Source organism: Acinonyx jubatus, chromosome A1 (assembly GCF_027475565.1).
Source record: "Acinonyx jubatus isolate Ajub_Pintada_27869175 chromosome A1, VMU_Ajub_asm_v1.0, whole genome shotgun sequence".
Lineage (NCBI taxonomy): Eukaryota > Metazoa > Chordata > Mammalia > Carnivora > Felidae > Acinonyx > Acinonyx jubatus.
This window is the reverse complement of record NC_069380.1, coordinates 50,795,464-50,817,912: the sequence shown is the minus strand read 5'-3', so window position 1 is coordinate 50,817,912 and position 22,449 is coordinate 50,795,464. Positions and strand designations below refer to the sequence as shown.

The following is a 22,449-nucleotide window of genomic DNA, read 5'->3' as shown; positions in this document are numbered from 1 at the left end:
AGCTGCCCGTTTCCACATTGTTTCATGCTCTCCCCTGCATATATGGAGAGAGAGAGAACCATATATAGAACATATTCGTGTAAGACACACACACGCACCTGCCAGGTTGGTATACACAGACACACTTCCCGCTTATCAACTGTGCTTGCCAGAGGCCACACCATTCCATGCTTCCTGCATGAATCATCTCTATGCTCTTCCATGGAGATGGTTATAACACTGCTTCATGAAAGGTCACTCCTTACTTTACTCGTGCACCCTCTTCTTAATGTTGTTACAGTTATCCAACAATGCATAGTTTAAACAAACAAAAAATAAATAAATAAACAAGCCAGTGAGGCCTGGCAATCCCATTTCCCATTTACGAATTAGATGAAGAAGGCTTTCTTCCTAAGAGTTGGTCTAGAGCAGCCAGCTGGCTTGCATTTTAAAAGGCAGTTTCAGCATGTGCTCTTGTGTTAGCATCTAAGCAGTTTCTTATTTGGCAACATTTCTTGAATATCCACACTAAAGGGAAACAAAGGAAAACCTCAGACATTTCCCTGGATGAACATACATCCTAGTTAGTTTCCTGAGCATTTATTGAGCAGCAGAAACTTTACATATGTGTGTGAACATTACTAAAATAAATCTGAAAGGTAAATATGAAAGGGCGGACCTACGCCGGCCGACTCCATCTTGTTCTGTGTCCTCCACCTTGACCACGCCTCCTCCCCTTGAGTAACTTCTGGATCAAAACACGCCCAGCGACCTGCGTAACAGGACTCTGACCCTTCCCCAGCCAATCGGCCGAAGCCACGACCCTTCCCCAGCCAATCGGCTGAGGCCACAGCCATTACCTCACCAACTGCCCCTAGACCCCAATAAAACCTTTGTGCTTTTGAAACTCGCTCTCTCTCCCTGGTATCTCACCGCTGCATCGGTGCAGGTAGGGGATTGAGCTCGAGCTAGCTCGAATAAAGGCTCTTTTGCTTTTGCATCGGACTCGGCTCCCTGGTGGTCTTTGGGGATCAGGAATTCTGGGCATAACAAACATTATCCTGATTTCTCCAATAAAATAAAATTAAATGGAGAAACTATATCTTAACAAAACCCAAACTCCAATCAACTATTTCAATGTGTATTGTAATTGCTAACCCCCTTTGTTCCATATACAAACTTAAGGAAGTGACATTTACCTCCATTTCCCAATGAAATACCTTTGCTTGCAATGTTTAAAGTCTGAATGTCCTCTACTAACAAAATTTGAATCACCATTATTTAATTTTCTAGTACGAATCTTGCTCCTACAGGCTGCCAATTCTCTCTTCTGTGCATGATCTCTTTCTCCTAGTAAACTATGGATTCTTCAAGGACAGGAGTGACATTTTATTTCTATGAACACACAGGGACTGGCAGACTATATGATGTTTATTGACGCTTTACTGTATCTTATAAATCACCTCAGTAGAATAATGATAATTATATCATTGCTGTCATTACAGGCCATGCTTTCGTATTTCCAAGAAATATTTCCAATATATATATTTCCAATACATAATATTTCCAATATATATATTTCCAATATATAATATTTCCAAGAAAATATAATAGACCTTTCCTCTAATCTTTTTTGGGGAGAAAAGAAAATGAAGCACAAAAACAGAAGGACAAAAGTTGGGAAATATTATAGCACACAAAACAGTATTCATATGCCATTACTAAAATGAGCCAGTGTGTGAAACTATTTGTAAAAGTGCCAAAATATAAGGTGACATTTTGCAGAGTCTAGCTCATTTTTAGCTAAGATGTGTATTACCTGCCTACATGCACACATTAAGAATTCATTATTATAATGCAATATACTCTTCTATGAAAATATGACATCAGGTACTGTTCTACTGGACTTAGGGCAGAGAAGATGAGCAAGCATTTGGGCCAAGATTTCGAGATTCAGAGTCTACGTTAGATGCAGCTACCATTTCAACCTGTTTTTTTAAGAGCCCAGTAGGTCTATAATAAGCAGAATATCATTCCCCCAACCCCACCCAATATATTCACATCTTAATCCCTGGAATGTGGGAATATATTGTTTCACATGGCAAAAGTGATTTCTAAGACAGGATTAAATCAAGGATCTGGAGCTGGGGAGATCATCCTGGCCTATCTGGGTGGGCCCAATGTAATCACAAGGTCCTTCTAAGTGAAAAGAGGGAGGCAAGAGTGAAAGAGTCAGAGAAGGGGCTTTGATGAGGGAAATAAAGTCAGAGTAGAGCATGAAAGACCTGACTGGCCACTGCTGGCTTTGACAGTGAGAAGCCACCACTGAAGGAATGCAAGGTGGCCTGTAGACGTGGGGAAAGACAAGGAGCAGTTGTCTCCTAAAGTCTCTAAAAGGAACACAGGAACACAGCCCTGATGACACATTGATTTTAGCCCAATGAGGCCATTCCAGCCTTCTGACCTCCAGAAATATAGACAATAAAATTATATTGTTTTAAGTCACTAAATTTGTGGTTATAGCAGCAACAAGAACCTAATACAAGGTCACTAAGGCCTCAGAACTCTGGTCCTAATATTCAATAATCACATTGCAATTTTCGCATGGAAAGAATTACTGCACAATTCATACCTGAAGGAAGACGATGTGGAATGGAAGGAAGGAAGGAAGGAAGGAAGGAAGGAAGGAAGGAAGGAAGGAAGGAAGGAAGGAAGGATCTACTTTAGCAAGTTCACAAAAAAACACTAGGGTTTCACAAAAATTCAAAATTTGGGGCATTTTGTAGAAACGTGGTACTGACAGAAGAAATGTTATGAAGCAAACAAGTCGAGAAAATCCAGGCAAGACAATGAGCTGGGGTTTCCCAAGGACAAAGAGAAAATGGAAAGAACTTCAAATTAATGAATAAAAAACATGATTGGATGTTTTTGAACATCATGGATGGGAAAAACCAAGCTAGAGAGCATGTTCTCATGTGCCCTTGATGGAGGAGTCTCATTATGTGCACAGGGCACTGCCTGGGCAGTGGAGAGCACAAGGGAAACACACCTGCTCATTGAGTGCATGAAGGCCTGCTGCTCAGGGCTGGGGCCAAATTCTTCCTCCCAGAGGCAAAAGCTGTTTTCTGATCTAATAAATAGTGCCCCCTGGTGAGCCCTAGAGACAAGGAGGGCTCCAGTCCATTCCAGTTTGAGTGAGCACAGAGAAGGCAAGCAGAGTTAAGATTAATAGCTTAGTCAGCGCTTCTTCAGTACTCCAACCTTCACCCTAGCAACACTCACTCAGAGCCAACTTGGGGCTCAGAGCCAGGAAAGTCAGATCTTCATTCCCTGTGGCAAATTCAAGCAAGAAGATAAGCAGTGTTGCAACACTGTACAGACTTAGAAGAAAGACAAATGGGGGACTGTTACTTGTATCTCGTGACTTTGGCTAGACCAAACTTTTTTTAAGCACATTTTTAAAAATTGGGATTATTTTGAGTGCAGGCTAAGGAAATTTTATGAAGTGAACAAAATGTTTTTGATTCTCTCACACCACTTCTTGGCGTCTTCTGCCCTCTTGCCTTGCTCAGCTCAGAGAGGCTCTCCCTGCATTATGCTTCTTGTGTCAAATCTTATTGCTAAAGGTCGCCCCTCCTCAGGAGTAAGGGCTCCATTAATTCCCAGCTGTTTGGAAATGCTCTGCCCCCCAACTCCCCCACTGGGCTGTAACTGTTAACAGCCTAAAATGTTCCTCCTCAGGGTATCCTGCCCTTTAATGTGGAGTGCATGGAGACCTTTCTGTGGTCTCAAGAAATGCAACTTAGCACACAAGATTTTCACCCAAAAGGCTTCCAATCAGCTGCAGTCTTATTGTAAATTTGATAATGGCCACTCCTCTGGAAGTCCTGTCCACGTGAATGTGACACTCCAAGAGCCAGACAGAGAGAATCATAGCATGCAGAGATCAAATCCTGTGCTCCAAGATTATCTCCATTGGCTTGCAAATTAACAGGATGATTGGAGGAAGTGCAAACTCTCTAGTGTTTTTTTTCCTGTATACAAGGTTCAATTTTGGCAGATCCAACAAATGCACCCAAAGGTGCATCATGCTTTTGTAAAGTTAATACTTCCCTGCTTGCAAAGATGTTCTTTTGTCCTTGGAAAGGAGTCTAATTGAATTTCATTGGATTATGAACAGATCTCCCAAGGATATTATTTTTAGTCTCCTTTGGAGACTTCAGTATATTCTACAACAGAACCACCAAACGCTTAATAGATTGCATGCAGATTTTCTTGTTGTTGTTTTGTTTTGTTTTTAGAAAGTGATACTGTTTTCAAAAAGATACAAACTTGTAAATGCTGCTGCAACATATAATGTTATGCTGATCCAAGACATACCAATTAATAGGAAATTCACTTTGGGTAATAATTCCTGTAATATAAACAGTATCATCTTCCTTATAGCCATTAGTATAGCAATGGCCCATGTGGTCTGAGGCTGACTCTCCAAGCCCTGGGAAGAGGTTCGTTAGTGAAATAGGGTTGTTTAGGTTTGTCAATATATCTAAGGTGGTTACATAGTAATCATTTTTATGACTACAAGCACTAGAAAGACTATTTTAAAATCACAACTGGGGAAAGATAAAAATACAGACTGTTATCAATGTGGTTGTGACCTGTCATTTTAGATCTATTCTTTTGTTGGTTGCCACTAGCAACAAGCAGATCAAGCTGAAGAAATTTTAATCAAATAAATATTGCTCTTTACCTCCCTGATCATATACTCTGTTGCACTGAAAAGTAGGCAAGTTGAATAGAAATCAATAATCTGCGATATGAATACCTTGGATGGGACTTTTATGTATCTTAAGACAACAGTCATCAGTCATAAAGATTAGATTCTTAGAGCTATGAAAAATAACCTCCATTGAGCTCAGGAGCATCTTTTTGCTCTGCAGCATATGGGACAGTGAGATTGGCTTCTCTAGCCCTCATAAACAGCGGCAGAGATAAAATTAAATACACACTATTTGAACCAGAAATTGATCTGAGCTCTAACATTGCTGACTGCAATCCTGAGGTTGTTTTTTCTTTTCTTTTTTTTCTTTTAAGTAAACTCTACACCCAGTGTGGGGCTTGAACTCATGACCTGGAGATCAAGAGTCATATGCTCTACTGACTAAGCCAGCCAGGCACCCCCTGAGGGTTTTGATAATTAGAATACAGTGAAAATAGAAGGCACTTTGAAAGCAAACCTTAATAACAGAAAGTCTTAAGAGTACAAAAGTGATATAACTGAAGCTACTCTTAATTGAGCATTAATTATGCCATGCACTGTGCTAAATGTTTACATAACTCATTTAATCATTACATGTCTACAGATACAATCTTCTTTTCCTTTTTTTACACATTGCGAAATAGAAACTCAAAGAGGTTAAATAATTAGCCTAAAGTCAGATGGCCAATGAATGGCAAAAGAGAGTAAGTCTTGTTCTATGCTTCAAAAGCCTTGCTCCCTCCCATCTGCCACGCCAGCTCTCTGAATATGCAAACACTACTAGTCACTCACAGCTTATTGTATTACAGGTCAAGGAGGGGAGAACACAGACAGTCTCTATGTGCCAGCACTTTACATACATTATTTCCTCTAAAGCACACTGTAACCTTGTGGAGTAGGCATTAAAAATATTGACATTCAACCCCCTCAAGGGACACAGTCAAGATTACAGAAATACTGGTATTTGAACCACATCTGAGTCAGACATATTCTTTCAGCTCTCTCCATCCCACCTCTACAAAGTGGAGCCCTTAAATAATGCCGGTATTTGAGGATTGAACAAAAATCATTTTAGGTGAGGCTGTTTTACTGACTGTAGTTATGCTGCAGAGAATAATATCAGTACTGTGGCATAGCCAAATCCATATATATCACAAGTTTCTGGATAACAATGTTCTATATTTTCTAGTTTTTAGTTGAGGTCACAAATCTCCTTTAAACACTTCAGGCGGGCGTGTTTGTTTGTTTTGACTTGCAAAGAAAAGAAAAGAAAAGAAAAGAAAAGAAAAGAAAAGAAAAGAAAAGAAAAGAAAAGAAAGAGAGGAAAGAAAGAAAGAGAGGAAAGAAAGGAGAGAGGAAAGAAAGGAGGGGGGAGGGAGGACATGATGAAGCAAAATAATGTTATGATGAAATGACATAATAAAATGCAATTGCTTATGCATAAATAACCTATTCGACTTTTATTGAGTCTTATGAATGTCACTTAAGAAAAGAAACTAAACAAAAAATCCAAATTCAAATAGAAACTAACACCATTCATTGATCAAATTGTCATTTTCCATAGACCAAATTGTAACTTACACTCTTACAAATGTAAATTCGCAAATACCATGAAAAATGTACATGGCATTTGTAAGTTTTAACAGCATGTCAAGTGGAAACGAGAATATGTATCCCTCTCTTCTAGACAGCACTCTCCTGGAGACTCTGTAATAAGACCAAATCCAGCCCTGAGGGCTCCCTCTCTTGAATGGAATCTACATGAATTTGCATATTGCTGTGACCCAGCAGAGGTAATAGTGAGAAATCAGGAAGAGGCCTTGTCAAGAGTGTTGAATGGCAAAGAAAGAAATTGGAGGCATAGAAAAGTGGCAGACACTTCCTTTATTTTGAGCAAGATAAGATTATACTCATATTTTAAATTTCAAAATGCTGTTAAAAAATAACACATGCCTCACAACACTATGGTAGAACAACAGTGACCAGGTGTTTTTTTTACAAAGACCTGATGACATTCTGTCCCTTGGACCAATCATCCTTCCATTGGCATCCCCAGACCACTCAGCTTCTTCCACTCTGAGTCGTGGCTTTGCTAAATTTCTCTATTTTTTTCTTTAATTCCACAGATTTCTAGTCTTTATTATTCTTTCCCTCTATTTTAACCTTCCTTTGCTTTTTGTTTTCAAACTTCTTTTTTTTTTGTCTATTTATTTATTTATTTTGAGAGAGCAAGAGAGAGAGAGAGAGAGAGAGAGAGCAAGGGAGGGGCAGCAAGAGAGGGAGACAGACAATCCCAAGAAGGCTCCATGCTGTCAGCACAGAGCCCGACGTGGGACTTGATCTCATGAACCATGAGATCATAACCTGAGCCAAAATCAACAGTCAGTCACTTAACCGACTAAGCCACCCAGGCACCCCTTATTTTCAACTTTCTTAAGATGGAACCTTAGATCATTGATTTTAGACCTTTCTTCTTTCCTTAAATAAGCATTTTAAGGATTAAATTTCTAAGCGCTGCTTGTGCTACATCCCACAAATTGTGATATGTTGTCATTTTGTTATCATTTAGTTTGAAATATTTTCCCATTTATCTTATTCTTTCTTTGATCCACAGATTACTAAAAGTTGTTCAGTTTCCAAAATTTGAGGTTTTTTATTTCCAGTTTTTTAGGTTTAGAAAACGTACTTTGTATGGTTTTAATCCTCTCAGATTTATTGAGGCTTGTTTTATAGCCTAGCATTATCATCATGTACATTTTTAAAGAATACATACTTTGCAGCTGCTGGGTATAGGGTTCTATAAATATCAGTTACATTCTGATTGTTCACATCATCTATGTTCTTACTGAGTCCTTTGTCTAGTTGCTTTCTCAATTAGTGAGAGAGAAGTACTGAAATCTCCAGATCTGATTGTGGAATTGTCTACTTCTCCCTTTGATTCTATTGATTTTGTTTCATGTGTTTGGAGGCTCTATAATGAGTCATTGTGGTATAGAGGAATATAAATATTTGGGCTTTGTCTTTGGTTTCTGGCACAGAACTCCTAAAACCTCTGGAATTCCCTATCTTGTTTATGCATATGAGATGACCCGTGAGAGGGACCTAGATAGCTTTGGGATCGGGGCTGGTCGCCAGAAAAGCCACCCAAATGATTAGAGACAGACAGGGAACCTGGAGATTGAGATTGATCACCAATGGCCAATAATTTAATCAATAATGCTTACATAATAAAATTGTCATTTAAAAACTCTAAAAGACTGGGTTTGGGGAACTTCTAGGTTGGTGACTTCATCAGGGGCCTAGGAGGGTGGTGTGCCCAGAGAGGCATGTAAGTTTTGCATACCTTCCCCCTATACCTTGCCCTAGACATCGCTTCCATTTGTCTGTGCTAGAGTTTGTATCCTATGTAATGAACCCTTAATTGTAAACTGCTTTCCTGAGTACTGGGATTCATTTGAGTGAATTACTGAATCTGAGGGAAGGCTGTGCGAACCCCAGACCCTGTGGTCAGTATGGCAGCTTCTGTAGGTCTCCTAGGGACCCCATTTGTGGCAGGTGTCTGAAGTGCAAACTGTGGGACTCAGACCTTAATTTGTGGGGTCTGCACTAAGTCCAGGTAGTCTCAGAATTCAATCGAATTGAACTGTAGGACACCTACTTGGTGTCAGAGAATTGGAGAATTAGTTGGTGTCAGGGGAAAAAACTATACAGGCATATAAATATCTATAATTGTTAGGGTTTCTTGTTGAATTGAATTTTTTCTAATTATGAAGTATTCCTATTTATCTCTAATAATACTCTTTGTCCTGTAGTCTCTTTTATATGACACTTGTATGTATATCTTTCTATATCCTTATACTTAAAGTGGATCTCTTATAGACAATACACAATTGGATCTGGCTTTTCTTTTTAATCCATTTGACCTTCTCTGTGTCCATTATTGTCTAGTAGAACTTTCTGTGATGATGGAAATGTTCCACATCAGCACAATCCAATATGATAGCCACACATGGCTATTAAGCACTTGAAATATGACTGGTGTAACTAAGAAACTGAATTTTTAATTATATTTCATTTTCATCAATTTAAATTTCAATAGCCTCATGTGGTAGTGGTAGTCATATTACACAAGGCAGGTTTAGTTTATTAATTTTTAAGGTAATTGCTGATATGGTTGGATATGGGTCTACCATTTTGCTTATTTTCTGTTTTGTGTTCCTCTTGGACAATTTCTACTGGTCTATCTCCAAGTTGTGTGACACTTTACTTTGTCATATGAGTTTTAGCTTCTCTGCACACTCCATTCCCTTCCATCATTTGGAAGCACACACCCAACATTCAGTATTCAGTTCAATGATTTGAACTGTGCACACTTCTCTCTCCTGGTACCCTTAACCTTACTTTTAGGTGATAGCCGTGTCTCTCCCTCCTAGCTGTCTATGTCTCATTCATCCTTGATCTTTCTAACACTGATTTTTTCTCCTAAAACTGTATTGATTCGTTTTTATAAATCATTTTGTAAATCTCATGAAAAGATCCACTAGAGGTAAAACTATTCCCTAGATTAGAATTTTTCTTTGCCATGGACTGGACAGATGTTAATAACGCTATTCTCGGCTTCATCTGACTGAAAAAGTTATGAAAGAATTGCCTCAGAAAAACCCCTAACAACAGCACATCCTTTGTCAAGACAGTGCCTTGTCGTTATTAGATTGAATTGAAATCCACATCAATGGAAATAATTTAATCAACTAAAGGGATTCTGGATTCTAGCAAAGAAGAGAATGCAGGATTCTCTCAGAGGTTGTGAATTTGGCAGCAAAAAATTTGATATTCACTAAGGAGATAAAACCACCTGCTGATTTTCACTGCATTGAACTAGAAGGATAAATTTAATAGACCACTTGGCATGGTCGCTGAACATCAGCAGGTATATCAGAAAGAACAAAGGCTCTGAAGCAAAACAACCTGGTTCTGAATCCCAGATCTTCTGTTTACTAGTTGTGCAGTCTTTGAGATGTTCCTTAATCACTCTGAGATTCTGCTTTATCTATAAAACATGAAAATTGATACTTAATTGCTTTAAGTACTTAAAATTATATATATATTTTTTTATTTTCTATTGAGGTATAATTAATATTCAGTGTTATATGGGGGTTTCAGTTGCACAATACATTGATTGAACAACTCTATACATTACTCTGCGTTCATCATGACTAAGTGTACTCTTAATCCCTTTTATCTATTTCACTCATACCCCCAACTACCTCCTCGCTGGTAACCACCAGTTTGTTCTCTGTATTTAAGGGTCTGTTTTTTCATTTGCCTTTTTTCTTTGTTTTGTTTCTTAAATTCCACCTACGAGTGAAAGCATATGGTATTTGTCTTTCTCTGACTTACTTCACTTAGCATTATACCCTCTAGGTCCATCCATATTGTTGCAAATGGCAAGATCTCATTCTTTTTTATGGATGAGTAATATTCCATCATGTATATACACCACACATCTTTATCCATTCATTAATTGATGAACACTTGTATTGCTTCCGTATCTTGGCTATTGTAAATAATGCTGCAATAAATATAGGGATGCATACATCTTTTTTTAATTAGTATTTTTGGTTTCTTTGGGTAAATATCCAGTAGTGGAGTTGCTGGATCATATGGTAATTCTATTTTTAATCTTTTGAAGAATCTGTACTGTTTTCTGCAGTGGCTTCACCAGTTTGCTTTCCCACCAACAGTCTACAGGGTTCCTTTTTCTTCACATCTTCACCAACATTTGTTATTTCTTGTTTATTTGATTCTAGCCATTTTGACAGGTGTAAGGTAATATCTCATTGTGGTTTTGATTTGCTTTAATTTGTGCCATTGTTATAAGTACTTAAAATTACCTATATAAAGTTCCTGACAGATAAAATTTGCATTGAACAAAAAGAAAACATTAATATCATTTTATAAGAATTATAATTATTATTTTTATATATAATATACATATAGTCCAGTTCATTGGAAATAATTTAGGGTATATTAAGGCTAATTTGATGGTAATTATTCTGGCAATATATTCTGCTTTGCACAAATGCAAAAATCTCCAAAGTTTTACTTTATTGGAGGTATTCCTAGGACTTATAAATCAACCTAGATGAAGGGAATTTCAGACAAAGAATGATTCTCCGGGATCACATGTCAACAGTAGAAAAAGCTGTCACTTACCAAGCACTAAGCATGTGCCAGTCACTGTGCTAAATACTTTACATGAATTATCTAACTTAATCCTTACAATAACCATTGGAGGTAGGGGCTATTGCAAAAGAAGATAGCAAAGCCTTTGAGAGGTTAAAGGACTTGCCCAAGCTCATCCAGTTAGATACAAAGCTGTGATTCAAAATCACATTTCTAAAGCCCTTACCCTTTAAACTTTCTTTTTAAAAAAAATGTATGTACCTATTTTTGAGGGAGAGAGGGGGAGAGCGCACTCACGCTTGAGTGGGGGAGGAGCAGAGAGAGAGGGAGACAGAATCCTGAGCAAACTCTGCAGGCAGAGCCCAACGTGAGGCTGGAACTCACAAGCCTGTGAGATCATAATCTGTGAGATCATGACCTGAGTCAAAATCAAGAGTTGGATGCCTAACCAACTGAGCCCTTACCCTTTAAACGCTCAATACTGTTTTCCAGATGACCCAAATCCTCTGTTCTCTATTCTTGCTACACCTGGAGGTCAACCCAGGGTTCTATCTACTTACCAGTAAAGGCAATAGTAAAACCAATATGAACCAGAAAAGAAAATGTCTTGATATCAGGAAACCACATCATTTTAAAGGTGCTACAAATTAATGTTTCTAATAAGGCAGGGGTCAATAAATATTACTAAGCATGAGCAGTCCTCCACTAAGTTTAGCCTTCTTCCAAACACTTTGCTATGTATTTCCCTAGTGTTCACAAGGGGTCTCCTGACACAGCTGTCCTCGCACCTGTTTACTGATGGAGACAGCAGAGCCTGCTCCTATTCAGGGACACTGCTCACACAAAAGAGTCAGTCACCCTCAGAGCTACTGAAGGTATAAGTTCTTTTCTCCATCATAAGAATTCCTTATACTTTGTTGCTTCGGCTTAATACAATGGCAAACTTGAATATAAAAGAAAAGATGAAGGGGGTGCCTGGCTGGTTCTGTCAGTAGAGCGTGTGACTCTCAATCTCAGGGTCCTGAGTTCAAGCCCCAAGTTGGGCATGGAGGCTATTTAAAAAACAGAAAGATGAGGATTAATGGGAGCTACAACAGATACTGAGATCCATCCACAGAGACTGCATTTCTAAATGCATTAGGGGACTGGAAACCATTGTTCTAACCTGAGGATTCACAAGCTGAATTGAAGCACTCTCTACTCCCCATGTGTTCAAAATTGAAAACAGTTCTGTGGTCCTTATTAAAAATAAATACAAATATCATTCTTAAAAGGCACATTATATCAGAGCTATAATCAAAGCAAAAGCGGTTTTTAATTGGCCTTTCCATTGGTCAAGAAAGGAATGTTGGCTTTAATTTCTTAATTTTTGAAGTGTGTGCCTAAGTGACATGAATTGAAGTTTTAAGATTTAAGTTTTAATAAACTCCTCTTAAGAAACTATTACTACAATGATCATTTGCAATTAATCAGAGATGTTCAGAGAGCCACTGATCCCAACAGAATTCCTGTGTCTCTTGCTATGAATCAGGTTGCCCCTAAATTCCCACTTAGCACAGAAAAAAGCTGTGTGTGTGTGTGTGTGTGTGTGTGTGTGTGTGTACACACATCAGAAAGAGAAAAAATAATTTCATGTTTTAGACACTGGTTTTAGCTATTTTTTTCTAGTGGCTCACCTAAAACAAAATATGAAAAATGTCACAAGCAAATCAGTAGAAAATTCAAAAAATGTTCCAATACTAAAATACACAGTTTCAGGGCTCAATATTATTGGTTTCCAAAATCTGAAAATATCCTATAAAAATTGTTTCTAGATTATAGTATAAGGAGAGAAGGAACTAATCTAGCTAATGCACTTTCTTCGAATAATAAAGACTGACATGGAGATTTAATAAGGCATAAATCAATAGAATGCAATGATTTTACGTCTTTCCAAACTAGGCAGACTAGTGTTTTCTTGATTAAGAAAGACAAAAAGACACTTGCCCTACCCCCACCACACCCCCCAAATCAAGGGAATGGTGAGGTAAACCCTGACTAAGGGAGCAAGTGGGCTTGGAAATCTAAGCTGTTTGCCCAGTTGGACTCCACTGCTCTCTGGAAGAATCTCTTTGCAGGGCTAGGTCAAGTCAGAGAGAGCACACCTACCCAGTGGGTTCCTTGTCCTAAGTCCTAATTTATACACCCTGGGAGAGCACTTTTTCTAATTTATAAAAGGCCCTGAAGAGGCTGGCTGTGGTAGAATGAAAAAACACATTTTTCATGATACACCTTTTCTTGGTTTCAATCTAAAATTGCTAGTGCTCAATTTCTTCATGCTTCATTCATTCAACAAGTCGTTATTGAGCCCCTTGGTTGTGCCAGCCACTGATACAAAAACCATAGCACCTGACCATAAGGAGCTTTCAATCTAGGTACATGAAGACAAGTAACCAAAGATTACAATGCACAGTTACTTTCAGCCTCTCGTGTGGACATGTTCTTAAAATTACCATGACTGTCAAACCTGAAACTGAAAAAATTAAGATCCAGCAGAAATAGTTGAAAAAGGATCTCACTTACAGAACAAACCAGGTACCCCCATGTTAAAACCTGTTCCAACAACAAATATTTCCCTTGACTAATTTTATTCAATTATTCAGAATACACTGTTGCATCCCTGTGATCCAGGAAATTGTAGACTCTCCTACCAATTTCACAATTTCCGGGATAAGTCTAACACAAACTCCACAATTTTTTAGTATACAAACTGGGCAGATTCTATGCCCAAGTTTCTCATTTGTTAAATATGGGTCATAATAATGTTTATTTTATAATTGCTATGAGTGTTAAATGAGATCAATATAAAGTGACTGGTACATAATAAATATTCTATATTTTCTACTTTTATTTTAAAGTTTGTAAATCTAATATTATTGGTGAGTTTGAATTTAATAGGTAGTTGTTTTGTTTTGTTTTTGCATTTCTATTTTCCCCTGACTTATTTTCACAATTTCCAATAAATTTTTTATTTATCTCATGAGCCTTTCACAAGTATTGTGGTAGTTTAGGGCTGATTTCCTGAATCTGAAGGGCATAGGATAATGGTAAATATATTAGTTCTGAAACCATACACTCCTGAGTGCAAACCAGCCTCTGCCACTCCCCAATCTAAATGTATATGACAAGATGATCATCTTAGAATTTGTGTAAGGCACGTTTCCTTCTCTCCCTGAAAAGCTACTGTTAAATTAATAGCATTTTGGCTGTAGTGTTTTGAGGTTTGGGTGTTCTTTTGTTTTTGTTTTTCCTCATTTTATTTTTATGACCTATGGTACATTGACATTTAGGAAACACAGTTTATTTAAACTCCTTAAGTTGCTGTTTCTTCATTTGTAAACCTATTTTACCCATAAACCTATTTCTTAAAGTTGATATAAGTAAATGAAATAATACATACATGGTGCTTGGAACAGCGCCTGCATGTAATAAATGATTTGTACATGGTAGCCATCAATAATTATATCCATGTTTTGTATTGAGAGGATGAAATATAAATAAGCCCTCTTTTTCAATAAACCATAAACTTATTCCCAGAAGGGTCTATAGAAACAAGAGTCATTATCGCTTCCTTTTTAAAGGAAAACACACTAGAAGATTAGAGATCTCTAATTTTGTCTTTTGCATGTAAGTGGATCTTATATTAGAGATCTACATTTAGATCCCTAATTGCTGTAGTATGGTGGCTATTTTGAAAGGATGAGTAGAGTCCAAAGAGAATTCACAGATCTGCCCCCTGAAAATCACCTGTGGAAATTATCTTTGGGGAAGTGACTTATAGTATGAAAACTGGAGGATGAGCAGGAGTTAGCCAGGTAAGCATAGGGAAAGCACTGGGAAAGTGATCTTCAAGTAAGAGGAACAGGATGTACCAAGTCCTGAAGGTGAGAAAGAGCCTGGTGTGTTTGAGATTCATCAATGCTCTTCATAAAGTTGTACTATGTTTATAATACAAAAGTATATTTGACCATAAGTAATGAATGCATCTCTTCCAAGATGAGGGGATTATTCCTAAATCACTGAACTTTAGATTCTTAAAGATTTCAGATATCAAATTAAAGCCTTTTATTTTTGAGATAAGGAAGCCAAAGTTTGGATGAATGAAAGAGGGGGCAAGACAGAGAAGGTAACTAACATGATGAGTACCTATTATGTATCAGGTAAGTGGCATTGTGCACATGTAATAGATGAGGAGACTTGAGACATAGAGATTTAAATAATTCACTCAAAGCCATAACTTTAATAAGAGTAGAGCCAGAATTCAAATCCAGATTTACAATCCTCCAGATTCTAGGACTGTTTTCACTATACTCCCTGGAATTTGTGTGAGCATCTCCAGCTGTGAATTTATCTCCATAGTGGCATTATAATTATTTGTATGTTTATTTTTACACCAATCTGTAAGCTTCTTGGGAGTCTTTCTATTTGCAAGCACATTTCCTGGCAGATGAATGAATCCAAAAAGATATCAGAAGGATGGATGGATGGATGGATGGATAAGCATTGAGGAGATTACTTGGATGGTTTTTTCTGAGGGTCTACCCAATTACCTTTCAAGCTTATTGTGATACCCTCAAATATACTTCTAAATCTAATTAATACCTACATTTCAAAAAGCCAATAAGTAATCTACCATAATTTTAAATTTAACAAATGTAAAACTCAATGGTTCTGAATAAAGTAATAAGTGGCAGATCCGGAAGAGAAGCCCCACATATTGAGTTCTTTGCAGACACAGTCTGTGACCCATATATCCTTTCATCCCTAATATCTGGACTCTGAGCACATTTGGCATGTATGTACTGAAAGTCTCATCAGTCAACAGTTCAGATTAGAATCATGTATGGTTACCTATTAAATAATAGAAGGAGTCCAATTCTGAAAATAACATTTTCTAATGGACAAAAAATTCCAGACTGATTGTTAAAGTAAGAGGAGAACTAATGTTTTACCACACAAAAGACCTACATTTATTATCTTCATACTGATTTTCCAATGATGATTTCAGATATCACATTAAATGTTGATTATGGGCAGGAATGACATGGAACACATCTAACCACTGGTATATACAGATACCAACTAGTCAAAACAGATGCCATGGCCCAACGAAAGGATGCCTCAATACATCAGAACAGATATCAGTGTAAATAAGCATTTCAATGCACAGTGTAGAGCATGAATGTCAGCTCTGCTCATAGGTCTTTGGAGATAAGGAGCAGAGACATGGTTGATGAGGAACAGAGAGATTGATAACAGGAAAGAGGCTATAATGTAAAAGGAGAGAGGACAATTTCCAGAATTCACCCACATAATCCTTATCAGTCTTGTAGCAAGGTACAAGGTTGCTAGAAAGACTGAGGACGAATCAGATGTTTGCATATTTGGTACTGGATAACCTGAGTATTGACCTAGAGGTCCTGACAAAGGATGGAATTGGTCCAATGGTCTCGGGTTAAACTGAACTTCTACGTGGAGATTATTACATGGTTCAGCTGTGGGGAAGAAGAAAAACACTCTGACTTTGAAAAGAATATCATTTTTGTTAGCAAGGCTGGCTTCCATTTTTCTTTCCTCCTTTTGTTTCTTTTCTGTCTGAATTAGCAGAAGACATTTTTATTGCTTGCAGTCAGAGAACAACTATTACATAAGATACTTTGCCTTATTATTGACACAATATCCTTATTAATTCTATCTAAGCTCACTAGCTTTTTGAACAACCAACTGCTTACTCATTTGGTGTTCATGTAATTTTTTGAGTTTAGCTGTAAAATATTTCAATGCAAAATAATGGACAAACACTGGCTCAGTAAGGTTCAGCCATGTAAGTAGTGGACTTTCCCCTCATGACTTTATATTGAATAGGCCGTTGTCAGTTATTGACTAATGCCAAGTTCCAGTGCTCTCTCTCCACAGCCTCATCCTTTGGTTCATGCTGCTTTTTCTCTCAGAAATGCCCTTTCCACATTCACCTATAGAAAGCATATTTATCCCCCAAAATACTGATTTAAATATCAACTCTGCAAAGCCTTCCCTATTTTTCAGATTAGAACTAATCACTCCACATCTGTGATTCCTGGCAACATCACCTCTGTTGGAACAGTGTCCTGGTGTGCCTTGAACAGTAGATAACTGGATTCCTCAAAGAATTCTTCTTAAGTTACCCAGAGCTACAATGAATACAAAAATTTTATTTATGGGGGTGCCTGGGTGTCTCAGTCAGTTCGTCAGACTCTTGATTTCGGCTCAGATCATGATCTCACCGTTCATGAGTTTGAGCCCTGCATTAGGCTCCACACTGACAGTGCAGAGCCTGCTTGGGATTCTCTCTCTCTCCCTCCCTCTCTCTCCCTGCCCCTCCCCAGTTAGTGTGTGCTTTCTCTCTCTCTCTCAAAATAAATAATTAAACTTAAAAAATTATATTTATGACTCATTGGCATAAAGATGAAGGTATTAATATTATACACTAAAACATTTATTTGACCTAAAAGTTCATTTCTTTCTTCCAGTTACAAAATAAAGTAAACCATTTTTGTGGACCCCTAAAAGTAGAGTGGATCCTTGGCACTGTGTCCACTGTCTCATGAGTAAGTTTTCCCCGTGTAAATGTGCTCTCATTTATACATCTTCCTCACTTATACAATCCACAGCTTAAAGGGGCTTCTCCAAAGGACAAGCTTGGAGAATGTCAGGATAAGATCAAACTTGAGCTTAGAGTAAATGACTCAGTGTCAAGAAGGTTCTCTTAAAGGAGGATTATATTTTTTTTCCTAATTGAATGATTTAAATACATAATGACTCTTTTTTGAAAGAGTCTAGAGCCATTGACAATTTGCTAATTAAAAGCCTAGTTTTCTAAAGAAAATTTTTTTAGATAGAGCCAAGGCTACTATGGACATTCACAGTCATTTGTTTTGTTTGTGTCTTACCAATTTAGAGCAATATTTGAGTTCATCTGAAATAAAAATAAGTATCATTTGTATGATGGTTTACAACTAACAAAGCCTTTTCACATATATTACTCATTTGATCTACATACTCAACCTGAAAGTTTGGGGTCTTTTATTTTTCATTTGACAGGCAAGAAAAACAAGACTCAGATGGATGAAGTGACTTCCCCAAGGTCATACAGCTGGTAGCGCAGAGTCTGGGACTCATGCCCAGTTCTCCTAATCCCAGAATCTCATATTCTTTCCAGTACATCATGCTGCCTGTAGGGGAAAAAAAAAGCAACTATGTAAACACATGCATTAAAAAGTTGAGCTCATACTTCTAAGTAGATTGGTGTTCTTTTAGAAAATCCAATGACATTTTTGTAGATGTAATTGTTATGGGTTTAGTTCTAAAACATTTTAATAAGAAGGTGGTTGACAAAATTTATTTTCAATGGAAGTCAAAATTGATAATATTTTGAGTTCATACGAAATTCTATGGATCATGAAGTTTGATAGAAATTATGATCAATATGTCAGTAATGGATAGATAAGGTATGTATTTTTAATGTCAAATTCCAAGTCTTTGTTTCTTAGCTTGTTAGATTTCCCTTTCCTTCCTTTCTCTTCTCAGTTTCTTAAGGCTTACTGTGGATGTAGAGTCCTCTCATATCCTCTTTTGGTAAACAACCTAATACAAACTTTTCTGTGAGTTATCTTTTATCAACTCCTTTGCCCTTGAAAGGGGTAATTTCCTCACAAATAAAACAATGGAAGGAAGGAATGGCATCGAGCAAGTCTGATCTTGAAAAAGGCAAAGTTCTGCAAAGCATGAAGATTAAATCATACATTATCCAGAAAAACAAATGAGGGTTATTAAAGTTGGCATGAATACTCACTCTTCACAAGAAAGTTGGGTGAAACAAAGAATGAGATTTTAGAGATTTCGGAAGGACTGTAACCCAACACCATACAATATACAAATTGGCTTTTCAAGTATAAATTTGATACTTTCATAGTTCTGGGAACTAGTGTGACCAAAAAGAAACTCTATTAAGCCAAGTTTGTAAGGTCAAGAAGTGAATAACTGAATGTGAACATGTCATCCCAGTTCAATTTCATTTTGATTACTGACAGAAGAAGGGTCAGGAAATATTTATTGTATTTTTCTGGAATGCATTTCTGAAGTTTAAAAATATTATTTTACTCAGAAATAATCAAATTAATTTCACAATTGTCTTGATGTTACATATCTTGCCACATAGTATTCTCTTGTGATATGAATATAAATAATTATACCGTATGATTTTTAAATACACAACCTAATTTCATTTTACGTTCTATATTTCTCAAACTTGGTCTCTGAGTCACAAAACAAAAGGTATGTTTCAGGTGTAGCTTCATGAAGCTAGTGCTGCACAGATTGCTTTATCTGTTACGGAAACTAGTCTGGATCATCCAGCAGAAGGACCAAGCGGCACTTGGAGATCATGGAAGGCAGGAGGTTTATTTTATACGGGTGGGCTCAGAGGAGATCATTCTCCAGAGGTCTGAGCCCAGAGCATCAACAGAGGGGACAATTTATATTCTGTTACTTCTGCATTCCTCATTAGTAGTAATTTGCCACCTGGGGCAAGCAGGGTGGGAGTAAGAACCCGGCTGGGAAGTCTTCAGGCAGGGACTGAAATTCCCTTATCAGCCCTGTCGGCCAACGTATAACAGATTTTTCCCTAACATATCCACAACAGGCATCCTATCCAGAAAGTCAGCAGTTCAACCAAATGTTGCATTAAAATCCAACTTGGGGCACCTGGGTGGCTCAGTCTGTTAGGTGTCCTGCTTCGGCTCAAGTCATGATCTCCCAGTTCGTGAGTTCGAACCCCGCGTCGGGCTCTGGGCTGACAGCTCAGAGCCTGGAGCCTGCTTCAGATTCTGTGTCTCCCTCTCTCTGCCCTTCCCCTGCTTGCACTCTCTCTCTCTCAAAAATAAATATTAAAATTTTTTTTAAAAAAAGCTTAATATAGCAATCAAGTACCTGAAGCAATGTTTGTGCAGTGTGTGTTCTTTATACTTAGGCAATTTGCTACCACAGTAGCGAATTTCATTTGAAACTCTAAGAACAATATTTTACTGACTGGTACATGGAATATCCCCAAAATTTGAATAAACATTATTGGAACTAAGAGGAAAGAATCAATACAGATTGGATACTTCATAGGCAGATGGGCTTTAAAAGGGGATACTTTTTTTTAATTTTTTAAAATGTTTTTATTTATTTTTGAGACGGAGAGAGGCAGAGCATGAGCAGGGGAGGGGCAGACAGAGAGGGAGACACAGGATCCAAAGCAGGCTCCAGGCTCTGAGCTGTCAGCACAGAGCCTGACATGGGGCTCGAACTCACAGACTGTGAGATCATGACCTGAGCTAAAGTCGGACGCTCAACTGACTAAGCTACCCAGGCGCCCCAGAGGATACTTTTTTAAATTTTTTTAAAGTTTATTTATTTTGAGAGAGAGAGACAGAGAGATAAAGCACAAGGGTGGAGGGGCAGAAAGAGGGAGACACAGGATCCAAAGCAGGCTCCAGTCTCTGAGCTGTCAGCACAGAGACCGACACGGGGCTTGAACCCATGAACCATGAGATCATGATCTGAGCTGAAGTCAGACACTTAAACTGACTGAGCCACCCAGGCCCCCAGGATACTTTTAATAACAGTTTTATGGAAGGTCAGCCATGAGTCAGGTGTGTGTCAAGCAAGAGAGATACGAGAATGAACAAGACATAACCCCTAACTTCAAAGAGCTCAAAGGGACCATCATTATCTTCAAAATCTAACACACTAATTGGCACAGAGGAGATGCTAATAAATCTTTGATAAATCAGCAGAAGGTCTGCTTAATATTACAAAAAAAAAAAACTGCTACAAACACAGATACCCACAGGAGAGTGAATAAAAGAAGGAGCGATGAATGGAATGGAAGGGATAATAATAGATGTGGCCAGTATTAGACAACATGAATGAGACGTAGTGTGGAAAAAATTTCCTAAAATGAAAGATAAACGTGAATTTTGTCAGAAAGGGAAAAGGAAGCTAATGAAAATACTAGAACAACCTTCCCCCACCAAAAAAAAAAAAGTACAATAAGAAAATTATAATAGAAAACCAAAATTTAGGTTGAAACCAAAAACTTAACTTCATTGATAATGTATATTTTGTGTCAGTTTAAAGTATAAATTTTAAAACAAATTTTGGAGACCGTGATTATGACTTGCCATTAACAAAATCATCATTGTTTTAAAACTTCCATTTTCTTCAACCATTGGAGCTCCTATGCTAAATAGTGGTAGATTGTTAAACATTGTTTTCATATAGTATTTGTTAACTAATTTTTTTTAATTTGTTTTGAAACTTGGGGAAAGCATGTGGCGCTATAGATACGGTGATGGAAATTGTCAAAACTAAAATTCAAGAGTGCATTTTAGGAAAGCTAGTACCCACATAATTGAAGACTATCCCAGAAAATTCCTAGTTCAATTTTTTGTTCAGTTTTACTTTTAATGAGATCACACAAAGCAATAACTGGTAATAATTTGCATAAGTCTACTGAAAATAATCTTTCATCTTCACAATGAACTTTTCATCCACTTAAACGAATAGGAATGGAATCAGTATTACAAGTGATTCATCATCTTGACTTAATTGTTCAAATCCGTCAAGTTTCAGAGAGCAACTAGCAAATCAGACAAAGCAGAGAGTACCAGAATTCGATATCTCAGATATCAGTGACATTTTGGCTATGGGAGTTTTGTTTCATTGAAAAGCATGATAAATCTTAAAAGGACAATTTCCACTTAGTCTTTATCAGAGATAAGCATTGTTGACAAATAAACTAATATATGATTCTGGAAAAAAACATCTTCACTCCAGGGGCTAAAATGGAGCCAACTATCAAAGAGCTACTTGCTGCCAAGACCCCTCTTTAGTGCTTTGTTATTCCAACAGGGATTTTTCTATTCTAAAAACCTAACAAAGTTTCAAAGCTCTTTCAAAGAGGTCCTGACTTCCCAAAAATACATATTTATGCTTCCTTTACCCAATAAAGTAATACAATCATGACACACTTTTTTCCCAAAGACCTGTACGATAATAAATGCATTATTTAATTTTAAATTTTTTTCATTAGCCAGAAAAATTTTGAATTATGACAGATTTTATGTGCTCAGTGATATTGTTTACAGGTGAATGTTTACTTTTTATTTCACATTATATAATATGGCCTTATAACTGCTTAGCTACTTAAACATTAGGTGAGACTTACAGTATCTTAAGCATTTCACAGAATAATATATTATTTTTTTAATTATTGGAATAAAATACAGATTTGTTTTAAGTCTATACCTACTCTATTTTATGAAAACTGTGACAAATTAAAACACATATGCTAGTAGCATAATATTATATCCAAACTGAGAAAATCTGGCCAAATTTGTTTCTACTCAACAACAAATTTTCACTTTCAAAAGATATAATGGCAACTTATCAAAATTAGTAAA

General features: G+C 37.3%; 1 protein-coding gene across 3 annotated transcripts in view; it reads right to left on the bottom strand.

Annotated features, from left to right (window-relative positions):
• The window catches only part of SCEL (sciellin), a 310,273-nt gene that overhangs the window by 174,584 nt on the left and 113,240 nt on the right, over positions 1-22,449 (bottom strand). For all 3 annotated transcript variants that reach the window (XM_053216814.1, XM_053216816.1, XM_053216808.1), the window contains one exon: positions 18,008-18,174. The gene's annotated coding sequence lies outside the window, so the exon portion shown is untranslated. The remainder of the gene's footprint in view (positions 1-18,007; positions 18,175-22,449) is intronic.